This window comes from Colias philodice, chromosome 12 (assembly GCF_061535455.1).
Source record: "Colias philodice isolate Cphi_HAF_F1 chromosome 12, ilColPhil1 Martin Lab GWU primary, whole genome shotgun sequence".
NCBI classification, from domain to species: Eukaryota; Metazoa; Arthropoda; class Insecta; order Lepidoptera; family Pieridae; genus Colias; species Colias philodice.
Window position 1 is genome coordinate 6,043,194 of NC_143097.1, and position 23,330 is coordinate 6,066,523.

A 23,330-nucleotide genomic window follows, 5' to 3' on the forward strand; every position below is an offset into this window, starting at 1 on the left:
ACACGGTCGTCCCAACATCCGCACAACAAACAAAAACGCGAAGTAGACTATTTTTTGCGTTATATTATTTGGTCCAGACTCCAGACGGTATTGAATTTCTACAAAGAGTTTATAAATGTGTGATTTATGTAGAAGAACCAGAAAGTCGAGCATACAAGTAGAGGTCGCGGCGTCTTGTCGCCTCGCCGTCTGCTTACCTTGGGTCACTACGCAGAGTACATCCGGCCACGTCTTTAGTCATTTAAATATCTACTATTAGTCCGGGATCCATCGCTCATTAATTTTGCAAGTGATTACTATCAAGCTAATTTTTCATGAGTAGCTTTATTTTGATGAGATGCCCAATAATTTCATGTACGAAACTCTCGATTGTGGTAGCTAACAGAGAAAACAAGGATAAAATATTTTGATTTGATGGTTCTCAAATATTAATTACTAACTGAATGTTTTTTTTTGTTCAATCTCAAGATAATTATCTAAATTATTCGAAAAAAATATTTGTCCTACAAAATCTATGGTTTGATCAAAGAGTCCCCCTTTCCAATGTGTATCGATAACGAGGTCATCATAAATGATTACTAACCAGCTGATTTTTTTATTTTCACTTATTTAATACTTATATAATTCAACAGACATATTGTCCTACAAATTGCGTAATAAATATTTGAGAACCGTCAAATCAAAAATTTTTATCCTTGTTACCTCTGTAAGCTACCACAATCGAGAGTTTCGTACATGAAATTATTGGGCATCTCATCAAAATAAAGCTACTCACGAAAAATTAGCTTGATAGTAATCACTTGCAAAATTAATGAGCGATGGATCCCGGACTATATGCATTTGTTTACACATACAACTGGTGAAAAGTGGGAGAACGTAGACGCAGTCATTACTTTCACTCGGCATTTACATCGATATAAGGCCGAACTGGTTCTCAATAGCTCACAGCATGGGAAAATACATTGTTTGTTTCTATAATCCCCCACCTAAATTTACGACCGCGTGTCTATTTAATTTACTTTAATAACTCAATAACTTTACCGCCCTATTTGCTGCCATATACGGGTTTATTGAAATCTACAAATATTAATTGAGGCCCACATTGTATCCAATTTGTCTCCTTTCCAAACCATTGTGGTATTCGTTTTGTCACTACATAGTATAAAACAAAGTCGATTTCCCTGTCCCTATGTCCATTTGTATGCTTAAATCTTTGAAACTGCGTAACGGTTTTAGTATATAATTTATTACGTATAAGACAAAGCGGGCAAAGCCGCGGGCGGTTAGCTAGTATTGAGTAAACGCGAGTTTTCTAGAGAGTAATCGACAAAATTTATGGGTGTTTTACGACATAGTTGTACTACAAAATAGTAAACGTGAAGCACGTGTAAGCCGATATGAGTAAAAGCGATGCAAGTACATAATATTGGTACCTATGTGAGCTAACACGTAAGCCATATAATATTAGAAACGGTTTCTAAAGCAACGCTTCTGGCCTTCTCATATTATATAACACTGCATTTATGTATTTCATTATTTCAAAATAGTCCTTATTATACTAATACCTATAATTTGTAACGATATAACGAAAATGCACTTTGCACTTTCATACAGACTACATCTATACTTCCTCTAATATGTATTATAAAGCTGAAGAGTTTGTTTGAACGCGCTAATCTCAAGAACTACTGGTCCGATTTGAAAAATTCTTTCGGTGTTTGATAGCCCATTTATCGAGGAAGGTTATAGACTATATTATATCATCACGCTAAGACCAACAAACGCGGGTGAAACCGCGGAGCGCAGCTAGTCCCTAATATGTTTAAATGTTTATCGTTCATTTTTTGCTGTAGGTATAAGAAATCCCATTTTTATTGACTATAAAATATAACGCGATTAATTTTGATAATACAGGTAGGTATAAGGTATAGGTACTTTTTATATTTGAAGAATATAAAATACGACGTGCAATGTCTCATAATATAAACTAGTCGATTATAGTGTGCATAAGCATAGATTAGTTGACAAATTAGTTGAATAGGCAATATAAAACAGGCAAAAACGAGTTGAATGGTTCAATAAAAAATAAAGCTTAGCAGTAGTATATAATGACGCAATAAGTTATAAAAAGTGCTCGTGGCTCGTGGAGTGCTTGCACGTGGAGTACGATGCACTGGATCTAACATTTATAGTTTCTTATCGTTGACGAGAAACAATATTTGTGAGCACGAAAAACCAATAAAATTTTCCATTGTCACCGTGAACTCGAATGAAAACAAGCACGAGGACGCAGCCATTCAGTTGCACGTGGAAATTCTGCGTTTTATAAATGTTTACAGTAAAATTTACTGCCTCAGGAAATTAAAAGCCCTAATTTCATGGCTGCACTATTGATTATACAACATTATGCAACCGATACTACACGTTGTTTATTTTTATACTTACCTAGAGTTTTCTTACCTGGTACTACCATTTTAAAGGAGGTTTAGTACAAACATAACACATCATAATTCATAATCATGCAATTAATTACTCAATAATGTTGTTTGTAAGTTACAATTAAAGATTTCTAGTTTGTATAAGATTCACTAGTTCAAAATATGAATACGAGCACAATAACATGACCTACTCGTATCACGGAAGGAAACACAATTAGAAGGTAGGAAAAGGAAGTGACAAGAGCGACGGACTACTAAGAATCGTTAAAAAATAGAGCGTAGTTTATGAAAGTAATTTATAATTGTAACTACAGTGGGACTTTGTGTGCTTCGTGGAAAGTAAAACAGATCATCAGGGCGCGCCGTCTACGAGGCTCGATTGTATTTCATTCATAATAATTACACACCTTGCTGTTTCAATTACACTTAAAAATTAAAATAATCTAAAAATACAAAATATAATTATTTTTAAACGATGCTCTTGGTAGAGTCATGAGGTCGAAAATTTTCCAAAGGTACTTATAATATGTATATTTGAATGGAATAATACTTTTTCAAGTAACTCTGCCAATAATTAAGTATGTAGTCGTATAGAACTGATTAATGAAGAGTGACAAAATATGATTCTTGCCAATTCTGTTATCATTCATGTCTCATCAGATCACAGATGAGGTAATCGTTGTAGATTGTATGTACATACAAGGTACAAGTACAATGCTAGCACATATTAAGCCAATATACATGGTTTATCTACATCTATATTGAATAACGTTATCGAAAAATACGTGTAGAATAAAAGTTTTTTCCAATTGGAATTTACTCTTTCATACATACGCACGTGATTACGTGACGCAGAATGTAAGGCCTATCAAACATTAAAATTGTAAATTGATTACAATCTTTATCACATCAGATATGTTTTCTTAACAATTCAAATGCGAATAATTTATTGCCTAAGTTATCTAAACCTACGCCTACAAATTCAAGCTTTATTGGTTATTAATTTAAAATCCAATAATAACTCAACATTGAAAACATTAAATCAATCGAATGTATGAATTGGGTTGATTTATGTCCATACACCAGCGAGATATATTGGAAACGTGCCACGATTATTTGTATTTACAACGCATTAGATTAACAAAGCGGACATATTGACAAAAGCAATTACAACTTCACACGAATTGAAATCGCGTATTGCGAGACAAATGTCGTCTCAGTCTGATGGTGTGGAATGTAAAACAAGAGTAAAGCCATCGTCTAAGAGTCGGCGCGGTCTATTGTTGGATGCACTAATGTGTCGGTGTGTCGGCGATGCACGGCCGGATCATGTTGCGGCTAAAAGTGGACACGACGCGGACGCCGGATCACCGGCCCGTGCCTACATTCACAATACAAACAAACACGACTCTCCAGTTGCAGTACTATAACGGATAGCCATTGTTCCAACGACTGATATCTACCGTTTAATATCTTACGAAAGGCAATTGCGTTCTATGTTTTACAAAACATAAGGAAGCGAAACCCCGCGCACGTCAATTAAACTTTAGACGAAAGTTGAAAGACTTCACTGGAAGTACATACAATTAAAAGTTATTAGACAAAAAACGAAAGGAATAACAACAAACTCTCATTTACAGAAAAAATGTCCATTGTTTATAATGGAAAGTTTTGATAATACGGCTATTGTAAAGTTGGCAACCTTAATGATTTTTAAATTTGCGTACATAATAGGAAGTAGGCGGCATTTAAAATTGTAAGGACGTCATAATTTTCACTCAGAAAATTGTTTACCATAAGAAAACGAACAAAATATTAAGATACAAGTCAGGAGACAGGAATGATATAAAATGTCCCAGTTATTATTGGAACTCATAATCTTGAAATGCTCGTCTGTTTAAAGCATTAATTGTAGACACTTATGAAAAATCATGATCTTGAACAGAAGAATAAAAAATCATGACTATAATACCCAGGTCGCTATAATAGAACCGTCTAGACATTGGAACATAAATTCACACATCATTAATCACAAAAGCGCAGACTTAAATTTCCTGGTAAGGAGGGTTGTTTTGTTTAGTGATTAATAACAAAGCTCTCGTCTGTTTTAAAAATAACATTTTAAAAGTGACTATAAAATAGTTTTCAGCGTCAATTTATCTGAATAATCTAAACTACAATTCACCATTTATCTACATTCAAAGATGCAGTTGTAGACGTGAGAGTTAATTTTCAAGTTTTATTAATTGTAGCTAGAATACATTTAATATCTACAAGACTTCCTATGTAGATATTAAAATGGTTGACAACCGCTGCATAGCCACTCATTTCTGTGCTTAAAATAATATTTTTGTTATTAATAGAGCTTCTATTTAAACAGTTTAATTTTCGACTAGGTCGGTTTGCAATCGAATAATGAGATGGTGGTAATGTTTACCGTTGCTCGGCCAAACGAATGAATCACGTGTGGCGTGGGCGCAATAACACCAACGACCAAATCGGTCCTGTCTTACAGTACCAGCACGATCCCATTTTAACTTGACGAACCTATAAATAATATATCATTGAGACGAAAGCAGCTGACGTCTCGTAACCCGAAAAATCGTCAAAATAACGCCTACCGTCCCTGTTTAATTACTCGTAATATTAAATATACGATATATGTAGGTTGTATGTTTCGATCGTTGATCATCGAGACAGGATAATTTTTTAGCTGAAAAATCTTTAATTATCAATGGTATAACGTTTATTTCTCCACGAAGAATATCAAAAATTATAATGACACCACCCTTAGCCAATCTTAAATTTCATTGAGTATTTTACTTTAAACATAAAATTACATCATTGATACTCGGCATTAGCGTCACCTAGTGAGGTAGTTGGCTCTGGTATGTGGCATTATAATGGAGTTGAGTTAAATATAGAGTGCATTTTATGTATGTTTATAGCGGGTCTGCCCTCGTGATCGCAGCCGGTCGCCGGCGCCGAGCCAAATCGGAGTGCTGCAGTGCGGCGTCGGCGAGGCCGCGTCATACATCCATCACATCTCTCATCATTTGCTATGAATAGAACACGGGCCTAGTGTTTCATTCCTTGAATTCCGCTCGCCGTAAACAATGCCGTCATAAACGGAGCTAAAAATTGAGATGCGCGGAGTAGGTCGCTCTCAGGTTTTTGTACGATTACAACACAGTTGCAATGTAAGACCCGATAACCTTTTATCGCAAGGCCGTGTTTATAAACATTAATCCCTGTGATTAGAGTAGGTGCATACATACAGATTTTAAGTAAAGGTCATCTATTTTAAACGATTTTCTTTATGTGTGCGATTTATTGCGTTTTATTGAAACGAATAATTCGTAATTTAATTATTTTTTCTAGCCATATAAAAATATCGAAAGAAAGAAAAGAAAAAAATATTCGAAAGTTATACGAAACAAGAATCGACCATTATTTATAAGAAAACGGTCTTAAATATTAATTTGTAATTTCAAAATCGTAACCTTTCATTAAATTCATAAGGACGTTTCTACCTATGAAAAAAAAGAACAATAATTATGAAAATTTTAAATTTTAGTTAATTACTACCTAATAATACTAGGTACATCTTCTTTTAAAAGATAGAAATAGCAGATATCAACTTAGTACCTAATACCTATATATTTATTATGATGAAAGGTAGGGCTGGTTTTATAAAAAGGATTTTGTATAAGTATTGTTTTAAACAATAAATGTGCAATATTATAAACTATACTAACTTTGTTTACACGAACTACATAATATTATAAAAATGGGGCAGCACTGTCGACAGAAGCATGTGACACAAAAAAACATGTTCCTATTTATCATAATTAAACATGTGATAATCAGTAAGCATCGTTTGAAAGAATAAAATATGAGTTAATACGAAGTTCAAATGCAACACATACTTTGCACAGGCAAATGGGTAAAAACAAATTAATAGTATTAAAGTTAATTCTAATTACACGACAGCATTCATAAAAACTTTTGACCGTATACTGCCCTTGAATACGATAATTCCAACCTATCTGTAGTGTATTTGCATTATGCATTATCTGTGGATCATAATATATGTGGGTATGTATTTGTAAAATAAATGTCAAGTCTTGATTCTATCCGGTGTACGTTATTTATTCCCTATGATTCCTTAATTCAATCTTATAAATATGTATAACATAATTGGCGACGAGGATGGCGAACGACGTTCCTACAACCAAATGAACATTGAAGAATTTAACAGTGCAGCTTGTAAGTGGAGTACATACGTGAGCCAGTTGGAATCGTGGTTCGAGATACATAATGCAAGTACACTACGCTATCATACAATTTGTCATATGTATCCAAAAAACATGTAAGCGTCATATGCGAGTCACCCGGCGCGGCGCAGGCGGCGACGCATACAACGACATACAACAGATGAGTGTCGCGTGCTAACTACATTATAATATGTACATACTACATATCCGCCCCGCATGATGTGCGCTCCTCTCTCGACTGTAAACAAGGGGCATCGTTCAGTCACTCCGAGAATATTCCGTTGGACTCTGCCACGGCACGCATCGATCTATCTATGTATCGAGTGCACCGGAAATACCCCACTGCGTTTGCATGTATCGACCATATGTTTACGGAACTTAAAACAGACCAGGCGCCAACAGCATGAGTAAATAATTCCCGGACACTTACGAGGAAAACAAATGCTCTTTTGGCTTTCGTAAATACATTGGTACCACAGAAATATATCTCGATATATTTCTGTGATTGGTACCTAAAGTTATTTGTTATTTTGTGACCTCAGTATGGTTTGGCTGGTGTCAAAAACCTGCGGCGGTCAGTCACCGACATGGTTACTTTGACCAAGGCTAACACAAATATTATTTTAATCTTAAAACTTAAGTATTAGTTATGTCATCTTAGCTCTTGCTTGGTATTAAAAAAAATTGGCAGTTTAAACAATTATAGAAAATCAGAAACTCTTTAAAGTTTTAAGTTTCTTACCTACCTCATAGACCTAGATAAGCTTAAAATAGTGAAGAATGAAAAAGTCACATTCGTCATAAGACAACAGCAGATCGCACTTTTTAACCGACTTCAAAAAAAAGGAGGAGGTTATCAATTCGGCCGGTATGTTTTTTTTTTTTTTTTTTTTATGTATGTACACCGATTACTCCGTGGTTTCTGAACCGATTTACGTGATTCTTTTTTTGTTCGATGCGGGATGGTGTCGAATTGGTCCCATAAAAATTTTATTCGGATAGGCCCAGTAGTTTTTATTTTATGAGCATTTTTGTCTGTATTTGTAAATGTTGCAAGTGCAAGTTTGAAGTCGGTTGTTTTTAACGCAGTTATTGACTTGTTCGCTTTTTGGTCCTTTTATACATTGTGCGCATTCATAATTTCGAAAACAAAGCAGAACTTGTACCTGGCTGTTAATGGCACCCACCGTGTATAATGTATCTTGTCTTAAAGGAGCTTAGCGTCACTGTTTTTCTCGTACTAAATGAACGTCATAAAGCTTTTACGAAGAAATCGTATAACTGTTTTCGATTCGCTGTGAAATTGTGATAAAGTTTTGACACAAAGATGTTTTTGACTTTCTGTTAAATCACGGGAGGCGATTAAATAACAACGTCATTTTGTTTTTGTTTTCAGTGCATAATAACAAGAATGACATGTAGCATTTGAAATCAATTGAAATATTTCCTTGAATAAGAAAATTATATGATTAATCTAAGTGTCAACAACTAAATCTATTCACCCTAATCTAATTACACATCATAATACATAACAAATATACCATTATTGTTTACGATTCTGTGAAGGCATATTATTATCATTGGTCGTTATCACACGAAAACAGATGCCGACGTAGGTAATATTATAATTCATAAGTAATGTTTTGCGTTTTAAAGCAGTAAACAAAAATATTGTGAAATTGCCGCTCAGTGCACCATAAAAATATACAAAAAGTGGCACAAAAGGCCAGGATGTTTTTAAATTAAAGCAATAATAAGGGTTATAAACAAGTTACAATAACAAGAGAATTAACTGCAACGATAACATGTTGTATCGTTCTGAAAATAACAGGTAATTACGTGACTGTCACACTGGAACATTTCATTCATGAGCATTGCAATTTTTAAAATATTTCATAAGTAAAAAAAATAACTATCATTTTACTTATGACGACGACGTGGTTGGCGCAGTGGTAAAGTAACTGCCTACTGAGCCGACGGTCCCGGGTTCGATCCCCGGTCAGGGCAAATATTTGTGTGATGAACTCAATTATTTGTTCTTGGGTCTGGGTGTTATTATCTATATATGTATTTATTAAATATTATATTTATCGTCGCCTAGTACCCACAACACAAGCCTTAATTGAGCTTACTGTGGGACTAGGTCGATTTGTGTCCTTTAATGTCCTTTAATATTTATATATTTATTTATTTACTTATAATCCCTCTATCATAATATAAAGGCCTCTCTTATTTCGCCTTCCACTGGTTTAATAAACAACTTGTTTTATTCATAAATATGCTAAATGGAGAGGCCTCTTAAAAATTGTGGAGCTTTAAATATTTAGTCTAGAAATGATGCTATTTATATTTTTATACGACAAATAACAATGGAGAGAAAGTGTTTTGATGGATTGTCCTATTGACGGTATAATTAAAATACGATACATATGTAAATACATTAATACACAACAGTTTATTTCCACGGCTTCGACTGACGGCGCCCGCTCTAAGACGTAAATAGGTTCAATGACCCCGACCTTGGCGGCGCCGCGCCGACGCAAACCGTATTGTCTTCGTTTGCTTATTATTAATTACGTCATAATATATGTAGTTGTTAATTACAAACATTCAATGTAACAGAACACTTGTGAATGTGAGGCTTATCTTATCGTGAAAATATTCATTGGTTAAACAACGACACAAAATAACCACAAACTATACGAACTTGGGGTTATTCCACATAAAAACAATCTTATTATATCAGTTAGGTAACTAATGTTACTTTAACATTGAGCCGTCATTCTATCTGAATTTTCCATGAATGAGAAATGTTACAAATATCATAACACAAACGCCGTACATAATAGCAACGAGAATAATTATTAGAGTCAACATTTACTTCAAAACACCAATGACGTCTATTAACTTGGCTTAAATATTTATTTTTACCCTAAGCAAATTACGTACAAATAACAGAATTAAAAATTAAAATATTGATTTCCTATACTATGCGGTTAGCCGCTAGAGATTGCCGAAGCTTCGTAGCTCTATTACAATAGTCGTGAGAAAATTTTAACTACACTGAAACTCGTTCCCACGGAAGATCAATGTTTTGTAGAAATCTTACAAGAACGGTGACATCATATTACTCATCAAATAATATCTCATGAAAACTAACGCATATCGTAGCCTCGTAGGTAGAGTTAGTGAGGCGTTATAAATTGGAAATAAGTAGATGGTATTTAGGTATTGTATTAAAAAATGGTTTGATAAGATAAAGACAAGCTTTGTGTTGTATTTCTGCTTATCAAAACATCAATTTTAAAACGGGGTTATGACTTATGAGAAATTGAGAAACAAGCGGTGCAATTTAAATCGATAAGTTTCTAGTGTTTTTGAATATCTAATATTTACCTATTTATATGTGTTCAAACTAAGTGTCCAAATATTTGAGACCTGCCTGTTTTTTTTTTTTTTTGAAAAAAATTTTTTTACGCTAGTCAAAAATGTGCCAACCATAAAGCTAACGCTTTTGCAGTCTCTACAATGTGACTGTCAAAACGATAATTTTGTATGGAGTGTCCGGGGTGTGACGTAAGTATAACGGATATTGAAAATAATGAAAATGATAAATTTATTTGAATTTTTAGTAATTCTCGTTACCTTATTTAACGTTAATTTCAATATGCACTTTTGTGATCGTCCTATTCTAAATAAAATGCATTGAGCAATTATTATGTTAAAATGTGCTTAAAACTTAAAAAAAAGATTTCAAATACTAAGAAGTAGGTACATTATAGATAATAATTAATAACCCTGTTCAAGAAGTAGATAGGTTTCATCGGCCATTGGATATAATACCAATTATGAGACCAAAAATTAATAAGACCATACCGAGGAAAAAGTTCCAATTCCATAAGGCAAATAATGCAAATAATTATGACGCAACAATGAGATGCATAAGAATATAAACTGGAATAAAGAGCTTTGTCCTACGGAAAACGTGTAGAATGTAGATGTCATGGTGGATAAATTTTATGATATAATTCATAGTATAAATAAAAAATGTGTCCGTGAAGTAAAGAGTCGTGGAAGTAAATATCCCCCTTCGTATTCGTTTAGACTTATAAAATTACTGAATAAAAAGCATAACTTACATAAAAGAATAAATAAATACAATAACCCTTTGGATATAACTGAATTTAAATATTTGCGAAAAGAATCAATGTTATTAACAAAAGAATGCTACACAAATTACTTAAAAAATATTGAAAACTCTATAAAGATTCTCTCTCTCTAATCTAAATAACTCTCCTAAATATGTCTGGAGACATGTTAAAAACTTGAGGAAGGGAAATCTTTCTTATCCTTCCACCCTAAGTTCCACCCTGTCACTTGGTAATGAGTCTAGTAACCCAAAGATATAATATGACCTATTTGGCAAGTATTTCTTCTCTGTCTTCAATCCTACACAACACATGGACTACAAATCTATGGTTTTATCTAATGCATCCAACGTAACTTCTGTGCTCAGTACATTCTCAATATCGGGTCATACAATAAAGAAAAGCACAACTGGCCCTGGACCCGAGCAAAGGGCCAGGACCAGACAAGGTCCCGCCCATATTTCTTTCGCGTTGTGCAGACGTGCTGTCTGTTCACCTTTCACTTATTTTTAATACTTCCCTAAATAATGGTTTGTTTCCATCAGTTTGGAAACAAGCTAGAATTGTTCCCATTTTTAAGAGTGGCAATCGTGAGTTCATTTCATATTACCACCCAATCTCCATTCTTTCTACCTTGTCAAAGGTTTATGAGTCAATGGTTTATGATTATGATGTATTCTACAAGCATCTCATAGTCTTCTTTCTGAATCCAAACATGGTTTCGTGGCTAAAAAGTCCACAAATACAAATCTTGTCTCATATGTAAGTTACCTAATTGAGGCAGTTGATCAGGGTTACCAAGTCGACGCAATTTATGCCGATTTCTCAAAGGCCTTTGACAAGGTAAACCATTCAATATTAGCACAGAAATTCGAATTACTTGGAGTGTCAGCCACTGTCTTGAATTGGTGCAAATCATATTTAGATACCAGGCCATCATCTGTTGTTCTCAATGGTTGTCAGTCAGAAAGTTATATTGAAACTTCAGGTATTCCTCAGGGCACGAATTTGGGGCCCTTATTTTTTAATGATTGGCCGGATGTATTCAAACACTTGGCCGGATGTATTCCATACCTTTTTGCAGATGATCTCAAATTAATTCGCGTAATTTATTCAGAAACGGATCAAAATTTACTTCAATTAGATCTGGAAAAATTCAATGAGTGGTGTGTTTGTAATATGATGCTCCTTAAATTGTGAAAAATACTACCGCATAAAATTCACGCGCAACCGCAAGATCATAGAGTCTTCACTACATAGTATAAAATAAAGTCGCTTTCTCTGTCCCTATGTCCCTTTGTATGCTTAAATCTTTAAAATTACGCAACGGATTTTGATGCGGTTTTTTTAATAGATCCCCGATATCCCTGCGAACTCGAACTCCAACATTTCGAACAAACTTAGGGAAGCATTCCCCAATGGTTAGACTTACCTGTGAGTATAACGTTGTCGCAGAAAAGTCTCGTGAAATTGATATATGTATTTCACAATTCACTTGCGGTATTCTGAAAGCGTATTCTTAATAATCATTGCAATGAAACATGTTGATAAGCACAAAACTATTAAAAAAAATTAAATATGTAATAATAATAGTAGTAAGCATTTGTTTTAGTAATATTAGTAAAAACATATTGAAAATTTGTTTTGGATCTACTTTGATAATTTATTATTTGTTTTTTTCCTATGTATAATTGCACAGAAGTAATTGTGCGATAAAATCTATGTTCCCTGGAATTCATTTTTTCATTAAGGTGATGAATTAATTTTTCTAACATTTACGGCCCTTTTTAAACCTTCGTAATTTTTATATTATTAAAGTTGTCGTGATGAAAATTCTTGACAAGAAAGTTCAATAGTAACACAATACGTCTACCGTTTTAGAAACATGATTCCATGATATTTTCTCGATAGAAAAAAAATACAAAGTTCTCATTGTTATTTTTTAGGGTTCCGTAGCCAAAATGGCAAAAACGGAACCCTTATAGTTTCGTCATGTCCGTCTGTCCGTCTGTCCGTCTGTCCGTCTGTCACAGCCGATTTACTCGGAAACTATAAGTACTACAGTGATGAAATTTGATGGGAATATGTGTTGTATGAACCGCTACAAAAATATGACACTAAATAGTAAAAAAAAGAATTGGGGGTGGGGCCCCCCATACATGTAACTGAGGGATGAAATTTTTTTTTTCGATGTACATACCCGTGTGGGGTATCAATGGAAAGGTCTTTTAAAATGATATAAAGTTTTCTAAAAAACATTTTTCTTAAAGTGAACGGTTTTTGAGATATCAGCTCTCAAAGTCGTAAAAAGTATGTCCCCCCCCCTCTATTTTTATAACTACGGGGTATAAAATTCTAAAAAAAATAGAGGTGATGCATGCTAATTAACTCTTTCAACGATTTTTGGTTTGATCAAAGTATCTCTTATAGTTTTTGAGATAGGTTGATTTAACTGTAATTTATTATATTTGCTGCTACGGAACCCTTTGTGCGCGAGCCCGACTCGCACTTGGCCGGTTTTATTTTTAATCTCTGGCATCTTCAAAATAACAAACGTAAAGTTACGACTTTTTGGATATTAGCTATAAAATATACAACCTATACGTCTACCGTGTTAGAATTTTGAAATATGCGATGGTTTTGAAATAAACAAGAAATACTTGAAATTAGCGCCTGACCAGCCAATATAGCGAGAGCCGCCCTGTACCTTCCTACCCCGATCGCTGCACGAGTCATTCCCGCTACGGCCGTCACACGGGGAACTTGTGCCGCTTGCGCAATCGTAAAAAAGGGTGACAACACGATAAGACAAAATGAGACAAATGGGGACAATAAAGAAAATAAGAAGAAGAAACATAAAGGTTGGAGGAAAAAGAATGCTTACAATTGGAACAAATTAATGAAGTAAGTTGGTTTTATTTTAAATTTGATGATAATTGTATTATAGACGATGTTTGATATGTACCCCTGTTTTAAGTACATAACGAATGTCTAAGATTTTTTCATTTATAGCATAAATAATCTTTTCAGAAATCCGGAATCCAGAAGGAAAATAAACCCACTGATTGTTCACAATGTGAACCCACTCCTTCGTAAGTACCTTTATTCAGTCAAAAATGTATGTTATCAACGCTCTACTGGTTTTATCGCATGATTCCATTTTTAGCAAAAAGCAACAAAGTGCAAAGAAAGAAAAAATCATGGTGAACTTAGTGGAAGTATGGTGGACGTAATATGGAATTATGGAACAGGAGCTCGTTGGAGTAGTATTATATTTTAAAAAAATACGAAAAAATTTCAAGAATTTCTTAGTAGGTGGTAGATAAGTATGTTGTATAAAGAATTTGATGTTGATATTTATTTCATTTATACTTACTACACCTGTGCGGGAAATTGCTTAGTATTAAAACAGGTTTATATTCATATTTACATAGTAATGTGAGTTTTCATTTCGAAAAATTTTGTGTAAGTATATTAAATTGAGTTCCTGGGTGATCTGGAAACACAATTGGGCCCGGAAGATGGCGCTGCAGTCACTCCTCCTAATCACATGAACCGATTTGGATGAATATTTGTGTGCACATTTCATTGTTGTGGGATGATTGATTGATTCGTTTTCACATTAGCTAATATTATGTATTTTTGTTGTTAGAAAGTAAACTTAATTTAATGTTTATAATACATTATTATTGGTATAAATAAGCCAGTGTTCGTCTCACATTGCTGTACCTGCCTACCTATCCTACCAGGGCCTAACTTTGTTCTGGCTATTTTATTTTGATTATTTGTAATGAATAATTACAATTATAATAGAGTGCAAAAAATAAATACATGCGTCAATATATTTTGTGTTTTTTTTTAAACAATTTTTTTATTTAAAAAAAAAATCATTCCGACCGCGGCTTTGCCCGCGTGGAATTAGGTTATATCGTGAATCCTGTTTTATCCCACAGAAGTGTTCAGTTCGGATAAAAAGTATCCTATGTATAAATCCAGGCAATTAGCTATATTTTATCAAAATTGGTAATGTAGTCTTGACGTGATTAAGTAACAACTAACAAAAAAATATACAAATTAACATCCAAAGTTTCGCATCAGTTTTACTGTATTAGCGATATCTTCCACTCTTGACTTTGACTGAGAAGAATTAGGGTTTATAACTTCTTTCAGAAATAGTACCTTTCATTTCTGGGCATGATGATATCTACGTCAGCATCAAATTCTATCTAAATCAATTCAGTAGTCCGCGTAATTAGGTACCATTTCATTTTTTCAGAGTAACAATATTTTTTGTTATTTTAAAGATTATTTATAACCTGTATTATTTTGTAATAAAGTAAACATTACGAAATAATAATAATTAATTATTATTAATAACGTCTAAGTAGTTGTTAAAAAGAAGATAATTTTGTGTTTATAAGCAAGAAAATAAAACCAATAAATCAACAATTAAATATATGTATAACAATATTATAACTGTATGACGACTCCATACATGTTTGTCCCGAGTCGGCCAGCGGCAGCGCGGCGAGTTTGCAAGAATGACTTCGCGCACACCCGCGTTCGCGATAGCGAGCTATAGACTCCGCCCGCCAAGCAGTGGATTTTTTTTTGTGTATCGTCTTAAACTAAAATGTGCTAACATGCAGATATTGTTATCCGTTTAAATATATTTGAACTATTCTTGTAATTTTCTATTTGTAAAGAAACATAATATATTGTTATTATACGATAAGCAATTTTAGTATTAAGAGTTGTTAAATTATATATTTTCTTTGTTGGAAATTCTAAATAAAAATAATTACGTACAATGTGACTTCAGTTGCGAGTTGCGACGAGTTATTTATTTTTTTTATTAGTTGAGATCTTGTAGAGATCGATCAAAGTCAATATTTCTTAAGCATTAACAATATTGTTATTGTAGTTATAATATTCTAAAAATAGAATTCAATTCCGATGAGTAATATCAAGCGCATAAATAGTACCGATGATTAGTTGTTGCGGGGAACTCCGAAGTGATTGTAAACATAATGTGCAATAATAAAATATGTATAAAACAATAATACTCAATTGAATACACTATAATATACAATACTTATATTTGTTCTCAAATTAAGCTCAAGATCCTTCTTTTTCTTTCAAATATAGAGGACCAAATATGAAGATATTTCTGTGAAACTGGCAACATCAAAAATCCTAATAATATAAACGCGAAAGTTTGTGAGGATGTATTGATGTTTATTATTCTTCCACTTAAAAACTACTGAATCGAGTACAATGAAATTTGATGTGTAGGTAGCTGAACACCTAGAATACGATATAGGCTATTTTCTGTCCCGGAAATCCGACAGGAACGGGAACTATGCGGGTTTTTCTTTGAAGACGCAAGCGTCGCCGCTGTCGGAAATCTAGTTTATACATAAATGTTAAGTTCATTTCAAAAAATATACCTAATATTGCACGCCTCATAAGCGAAGCGTTGAGGTGGGTACTACTGTCACTTCGCGCAAAACATCTGATTTTTCAAACTTAAAATGTCTTTATGTATCATACATTGCACTTGTAAGATAATACATACACACACATATTAAGAAAAAACACTATTTTTAACGTTCATGATATTTTTGATGTCATTTTTGTTATTTAAACTAGTTAAAAAACAGTTTAAAAAAGTTCTGTCTTGGACGTCCGTGTGTCTGTATGTGCGGATCCTTTTTCTTGTTAACACGATAGCGACCGAAATACTTTACTAATCGAGTCTTTTTTTTTCTCTTACGCTTGAGTATGCTCAGGAATAGAACCCTTTCATTTTTCAGGGTCTGATTCGATGTGGTTTAATTGTTATTAAATAAACAAAAATAATAATTAATAAATATTTATTTAAAAAAATTTATGAGGCGTGCACTTTTGGATTTTCCAAATTTTTTTATATTTAGACGTTACAATATAATCTGAATCTCCACCATAAAAGATACCGGAAAATCGACATGATTAAGCCCGACAATATTTGTTAGAACTTTTACGTATGAAAGGACTAACCGGTGATAAAAGGGTCACGGCCTGTCTAGACTGAACTACAATCTAAAGTCTAGACGTCTGAATTATTTAGGATCCAACATTCGACGGGATTTCTATGTTAAATTGTATCAAAATGTTATTAGGATAGAAAAACGGTGAAAAATCGAATGAATCCACTCGAGCTCCAGGATAGGACAACTCCAATTTGTGACCAATGAAACTGAAATATAGGTTAAACAATAACATTGTCATATGAATGCTGCAGGAATTATAAGAACAACACTTGTTTGCTTGAATGATTTGTTGTTTACGTTCTTAATGTGTAAATATAGAAGTTTCCTCAAGCATCGAGCCTGTAGGTACTATACAGCTAACAGGAAAATCGAAAAACGTATGGAGCGTTTTTGATTTTTCCTTATTATGCCCAGCAAATGCCCGTAATGAATGTTTTACCTACTTTCAATGGTATGGAAAGAGCACAAACTAAGTAAGTACTATTTATTGTCTATATGCAACTTGAAACTTTTCCTTTAACTACAACAATTTACGAGGAAAAAGTCAACACACAATAACCACATGGATTAATAATTTGACTAGCAATATGGGAATTCCAATTCGGATATGAAAATAATTATTTAATTACTCATATAATGAAGTACTGATAATTTAGGAAACTTATCAATTTATAAACGGATTCTTAAATTAATGTTGTTATTGCTGATATTATATTATGTAAAATTTGCAATGTTAGTTGAAGGTTCATTTAGTTAGGTACCTACAAATATTTTGATAAAATTGATGTGAACGTTTTGAGAAGACAATATTTTTTTTAAAAACTTCCGCGAAAATAGTATGATATATCAAGCATTCCCGTTATACAAACATTAACAAACCTTTCCAAAATTTTGCGAGGTAAAACAATAGAAAAGCGGTGTCAAATCGCGTCGCAGTGAACCAATGACGCTTTTAACTCCCCTCATGTTTAGGTCACGCCGAGCGGTACCTCGCCGCTTGTTTGTTTACAAACGAAAACGAGGGCATCTCTCTTCTTTCAAAATAGAATGACTAAGAGAGGTTGGCAAAACAACTTGCGTCACTAGCGACGACCGCGGCGGTCGTTGCGCTCGCCGCTGTCACAACTTTATTTGAATTGCTTACAACGAATTGTGATAATGCTGAAAATCATTTCTGCTTTATCCTTAAAAACCCAAAAAACAAATGTTGAGTCATGATAATGTGCGGTTTTATAGGTTAGATATAGCACACTAAATATTGTATAGAGAGACTGCTGTAGTAGGCGGAATGGATTGGTCCTAACTCCTAATCAATATTTCTATGATATTTTTATAACATAAAGCTACTACATATTTCAATATTGAGTCGGGGCAAGTAAGCAGTAAACTGCGTCAGTTTAAGTGGTTGCTAAAACTGACGCAGCTATTAACAAATTACTATGAGGATTTCAATTTTTTTTTGTTGACGGTCTGACGACGACAGATACATATATAAATTATAAAGCATAATAAAATATTTCATAAAAAATCAATTGCTGTTAACAGAAAGGTTTTGTAGAATTATATTTAGTAAATGGGTAATATGTATAAGTACTTGCATTTAAAGACAAAATGGAAAGCAATTAATTTAATTACTTGAACAACAGCATTCGAGGAAACAGCAAATGGCTAATTAATCCACTAGACATTATGTCAATCAAATACAACGGACCATAGACAAATTCATTATTACTAGAACTTCGACATAACACACACAAATTTGTTATCTGTATAAATAAAAAGCTCATATTACATAAACTAAAACAGGCCAGAGAACTGAAGAAAAAGCAAATAATGACTTTTCATATACACAAAACGTCGATTAACGTGTGATTATTACTATTTACCTTTAACTATTCGTAGAAATAGCGACAACAACAAAGTCAATATTTCATTCGCGGAATTCGCACATGGTGTAAGCTTTACAAGATCTATAAGGAGTACTTAGAATCAAATAAGGATGTCTAGAACACGCTGCACTGTAATTACATTCTGACTTATTTATAGACTTATCTTAAAGTCTGTATTTAACCTGTATCTTATAAATTTTGATCGAAATAATAAAAAAAGTCTATGACTAGATCTTAAACTGAAATCTAAACATCAATATTTTTCAATGGAACTTGGTACTGTGAATGAATGAAATAACGATATCCGAATGATGAATATAACGATATCCGGTATTATGTATTAGCGTATTATAATTTGTAATGTGGGCTAAAAGTCTAGGTTTTAACTACAAGTTAATAAAATGACGCGTTAAATTCATTCCATCCCATAAGCTTTAATAATTTGTGTACATTAAATGTTATCATAGATGTCAACTGTCAATCATTTGAATAACGTACAAAAAATGTTTAGGAAACAGATAATGTCATACGTACGTACATAAATACGTTGTGAAATGCGAAAAAAATCTAAATTAGTATATTTACGTAAACGTTAACAAAACACGGGCTGACGATGTGATATAACATCGCCTAGTATATAATCGCAAGTCATAATTACGCAATGAATAATAATTATTAATGTGTCAAGTCATTAAAGGATGAATATTGTCTACAAAATAAAAAAAGAAGTGATAATTATCAATCTATTTATCCTACCACTGCAGTTTGTATTGTAAACGTATGTGTGTACTTACTTGAAAAAACAGTGATAAGGTTTTTTACGTAAGCATTTGACGAATAATTTCTGTTATCACAAGGGTTATGGTATTTATATAACCTAAATGTATATTGTATATGTGTGCCTTACCTTGCGCAATCGAATAATTAAGAGAGGACTCATAGCCAGCTGTTTAACTTCGTACAATGTTATATATTATATTATAGACTATAATGTTTAAATTAATAGTTTCAAATAAAATAAGATTGATTTCCATATTATGGTAAACATTATAAAACGTGATGAAAATCACACACTAAAGTAGAATAGTAGCATTGTTATGTAATTTTATGTTCCATAGGCATTCATTGATATTATTTTTATTACCGCTGATAAAATTATAATAAAACGGTTTTAATATTCAGTAGAGGATAAAAACATGTTAGATAACAACATAAACAAATTTACGAAATACACACATGCGTCCCATAAGGAAAAAAAATCCTCGTGTGATAGTTTCTAATTTCTATTATATACATAACAAAAATTTTAATTACCACTCATTAATAAAAATAAATCATATATACAGAATCGCAAAAGAACGAAGATACATATAACTATGACGATTGTATATTAAGAGCTATAAATAATTACAACCATGGCCTCAGAAAACATTACCTATCCTATGGTCAAGTGAACTCATTACGCAATCATCACATGAGAAGTCGAAGAATCCGAGCGTTGGCGGCGCCACGACAATATTTCATCGTTGCACGTGCCAACGGTGTGCGTCACTATGTTCAACGTTGCTACAATAATGTTAACTCCAATAGCACAATACATTTACGTTATCGATTATTTCGCTGGCATCGTGTTTTTAAAAACATTATCTGATTCCAGTGAAACGATAACAGCGATTGCGGCTATCTAACGCCCATGTGTTTTGTACAATCTGTTTCGATATGAGGATGACATAAATAAGTGGAATTGGCGCCAAAGCTATCGGAGTGATTGGAAAACAATAATAATCTGTCATAACAATGACCGTAAGCTCCACGTTTTTGGTACGTGCTAGATCTATCGTTACTTCAGTATTCCGATAAGCAAAACCACGCAAGCATGAGTAACAACATAGTATAACAACAGAAGATAAGGTTCCGATAGAGCCAAGTTGAGAAAGTGTTTTGATACGCAAAATAAATAATAGAAGTGGGAACACAAGTATATTTAAATATCTAAACGCAAAATCATCTTTAGCTATCGAAGTTCTTACAATTTTCTATTGGGAAAATGATTGGAAAGTAAAAAAGATCTTCTGTGATAAACCCAAGTCCACTGTTAAGATCGGTTTAAGGCTTGGTCGTAAATTGAGCCAGGAAATTCTTTACAATCTAGGTCATGAGATGCACGATTGAGATTGTCTAAACATGGGCGTCCTTTATTTATTAAAGCTTAGTTGGAAAGAAAATCGCAATGATGCATACAGCACGAGATGACTCAAAATGATTCATGTTGAGCAAATAGGCGTGAATGAGCCGAGTGCGAATTTCGCCTTAAACATTACCAAAGATTCTATCTGATTTTGTTATTAACGAAATAGCTAATTTTATAAAAAATTGTTGGTAGAAAATTATATTCATGGCCGCACGCCATTTTCGCATAATGCTATATGTCTTTAAAAACGGCGCAATCGTGCCGCAAATTGACCCAGACTGTCGACCTTATGCGCAACAACCTTCGGCATTAGCGGAACCCGGCATGTAAATACAGCAATGTGCTTATATAACGCAGTGCCCGCCCGCCTACAAGACGCCCCCGTGGCCCACCGCCGGCCGCCCACAGTGCAGCTGCACTGCACCACGACCTATGCCCTTTTCGACGCCTCTACGACCCATTAAACATATAGCACTCAGATGCAATTTAATAAAAAGGCCATGCAAATTAAATGCCGCCTTACCAAGTATATGCTAACTATTACAAAACATAAACATTAAACTGTTAATCTTTGTTTTCTGCCATTATAAAATAAACATTAATATAAGAACATGTTTGCATCACTATGCAAAACAATTTAGCAAAACAACTGCACATTTTTGTACAAAAACAAATCAAGAAAAACGGTTGCTTAATTTGCCGGAGAAGTGAATAATTTTATTTTTTGTTTACAAAATTTTGTTATTGCAATTTTTTCTGCCCAATTACTATACGATTTCAGATTAGAAACTAAATATAATGCAGCTTTATTTTTTCATTTGCTTAACCATAAATATATATTTGTTAGTTGCGTTCAGTTGCAAAAGATTATGCAAAACTGTATTTAGATACCTACTGCGCAATTTTCAATAGAACGTCACGAGTCTGCTTCGTGAACCTTGACCAGTTAGCGGATGTAAGGATTCATTTTCAGTTTTTGTGACGCTATTGCTGTACAAATAAACACCAATCCATAAACAATTACCTATTTGCATAATTATTTTCAAGGAAAAGTGAAATAAATTTTTATTAATTATTGGTAAATATATATTTTTTATTGCCAAAGATTAATACATTTTTTTCCATTCTTTTTGTAGGCACATAAGAATAAGTTGCGTGGGTATGACATCAAATGCTACAAATAATGATTTCTTACGTAGAGGATTACATAACAATTTTATTAGATGTCTGAAATTTACAGTGGAAATTTTGAGAGCTATAATATATAGGTATATTTATTCAAGCCTCGTTCAACGTTTTGATGAAGTCATTAGGTACTTCCTAGGTACTTTATTTACCTACTGAACAATAATTTTACGTGCGTTGTTACTTGTTAGTTGTTACGTACGTTACGATTTCATTAGTAAATCGCTTTATTGTTACCAACAGCGTTACGTAAGTGCTTAGATTTAATAGTATAGGTATATACTATATAGTATATCTATATAATATACAATAATACATATAGATCAAGCAGCATGCTGCATGACACTACCTCTAGTACCTATATCTATAATATTAGTTGTTCTTGGAAGAAAACCAACGTTTATGTATCAAAACTCTTACGGGATGATGTACTTTATTAAACGCTAGAAAGTTCCTTATTGAGCATAGTATCTTATAGAAAATGATTTTCAAAGAGCAAGGGTAGTTTGCTTACGCACACGGTTATTTACTGCAGAATGCAAACTAGAGCTGGGTGGGACAGGGTGGCGTGGGGTGAATGCGGCGACAGGGGTGGTTGGGGTGGCTGGGTGTACTATTGACGCGACAACGCTACGTCATTTACGGCGCCACGTGGGCGATCAATAGTGACGTCGCCGAGCCTCGCCAGGGCGCGGGGCGGAGGGCGCCGCTGCGCGCGCACTACCCGCCGACCTACTTACGATTACGTTTCGACGTTTCACGTAGCTTCTACGTAATGCAATCGAAGTGCTACCCGAGAGGTCTGGGGACATTGGAACGGACGCATGCGCCTTTCGACCGTTTACCAGACGATATTCTGCAACGCGTCCTATATGTAATATCCATTCATTGCACCACATTGCATAATTTCTGCTATTGTGATATGTAGTGTTATCTATATTTTGCTTTACAGTCCGCAAATAGCGACAAAATATTTGATTAAAAATACTATAAACAATTATGTAATGTACCTTTACAAGAAAGCAAAAGGAATTATACGAGCTACCGTAAATTTCTTTAGAAAACAAGATTACGATGCATGCATAAAATTGTTGTGATTAAGTATACACGCGTATTAAAAGCGCTATTTAAGCAGTAAAATTACTACGGCAATCAAGATCGGTAGCTAGT

General features: G+C 33.6%; 1 protein-coding gene and 1 long non-coding RNA gene across 2 annotated transcripts in view; one reads left to right on the forward strand and one right to left on the reverse strand.

The window, feature by feature from the left end:
* Positions 1-23,330, reverse strand: part of Pdk1 (Phosphoinositide-dependent kinase 1) — a 60,331-nt gene that overhangs the window by 21,527 nt on the left and 15,474 nt on the right. The window lies entirely within an intron of this gene.
* LOC149484083 (uncharacterized) lies at positions 13,514-14,703 on the forward strand. Its single transcript, XR_016316450.1, has 3 exons — positions 13,514-13,767; positions 13,894-13,955; positions 14,030-14,703. It is a non-coding gene; the product is annotated as an uncharacterized LOC149484083 (long non-coding RNA).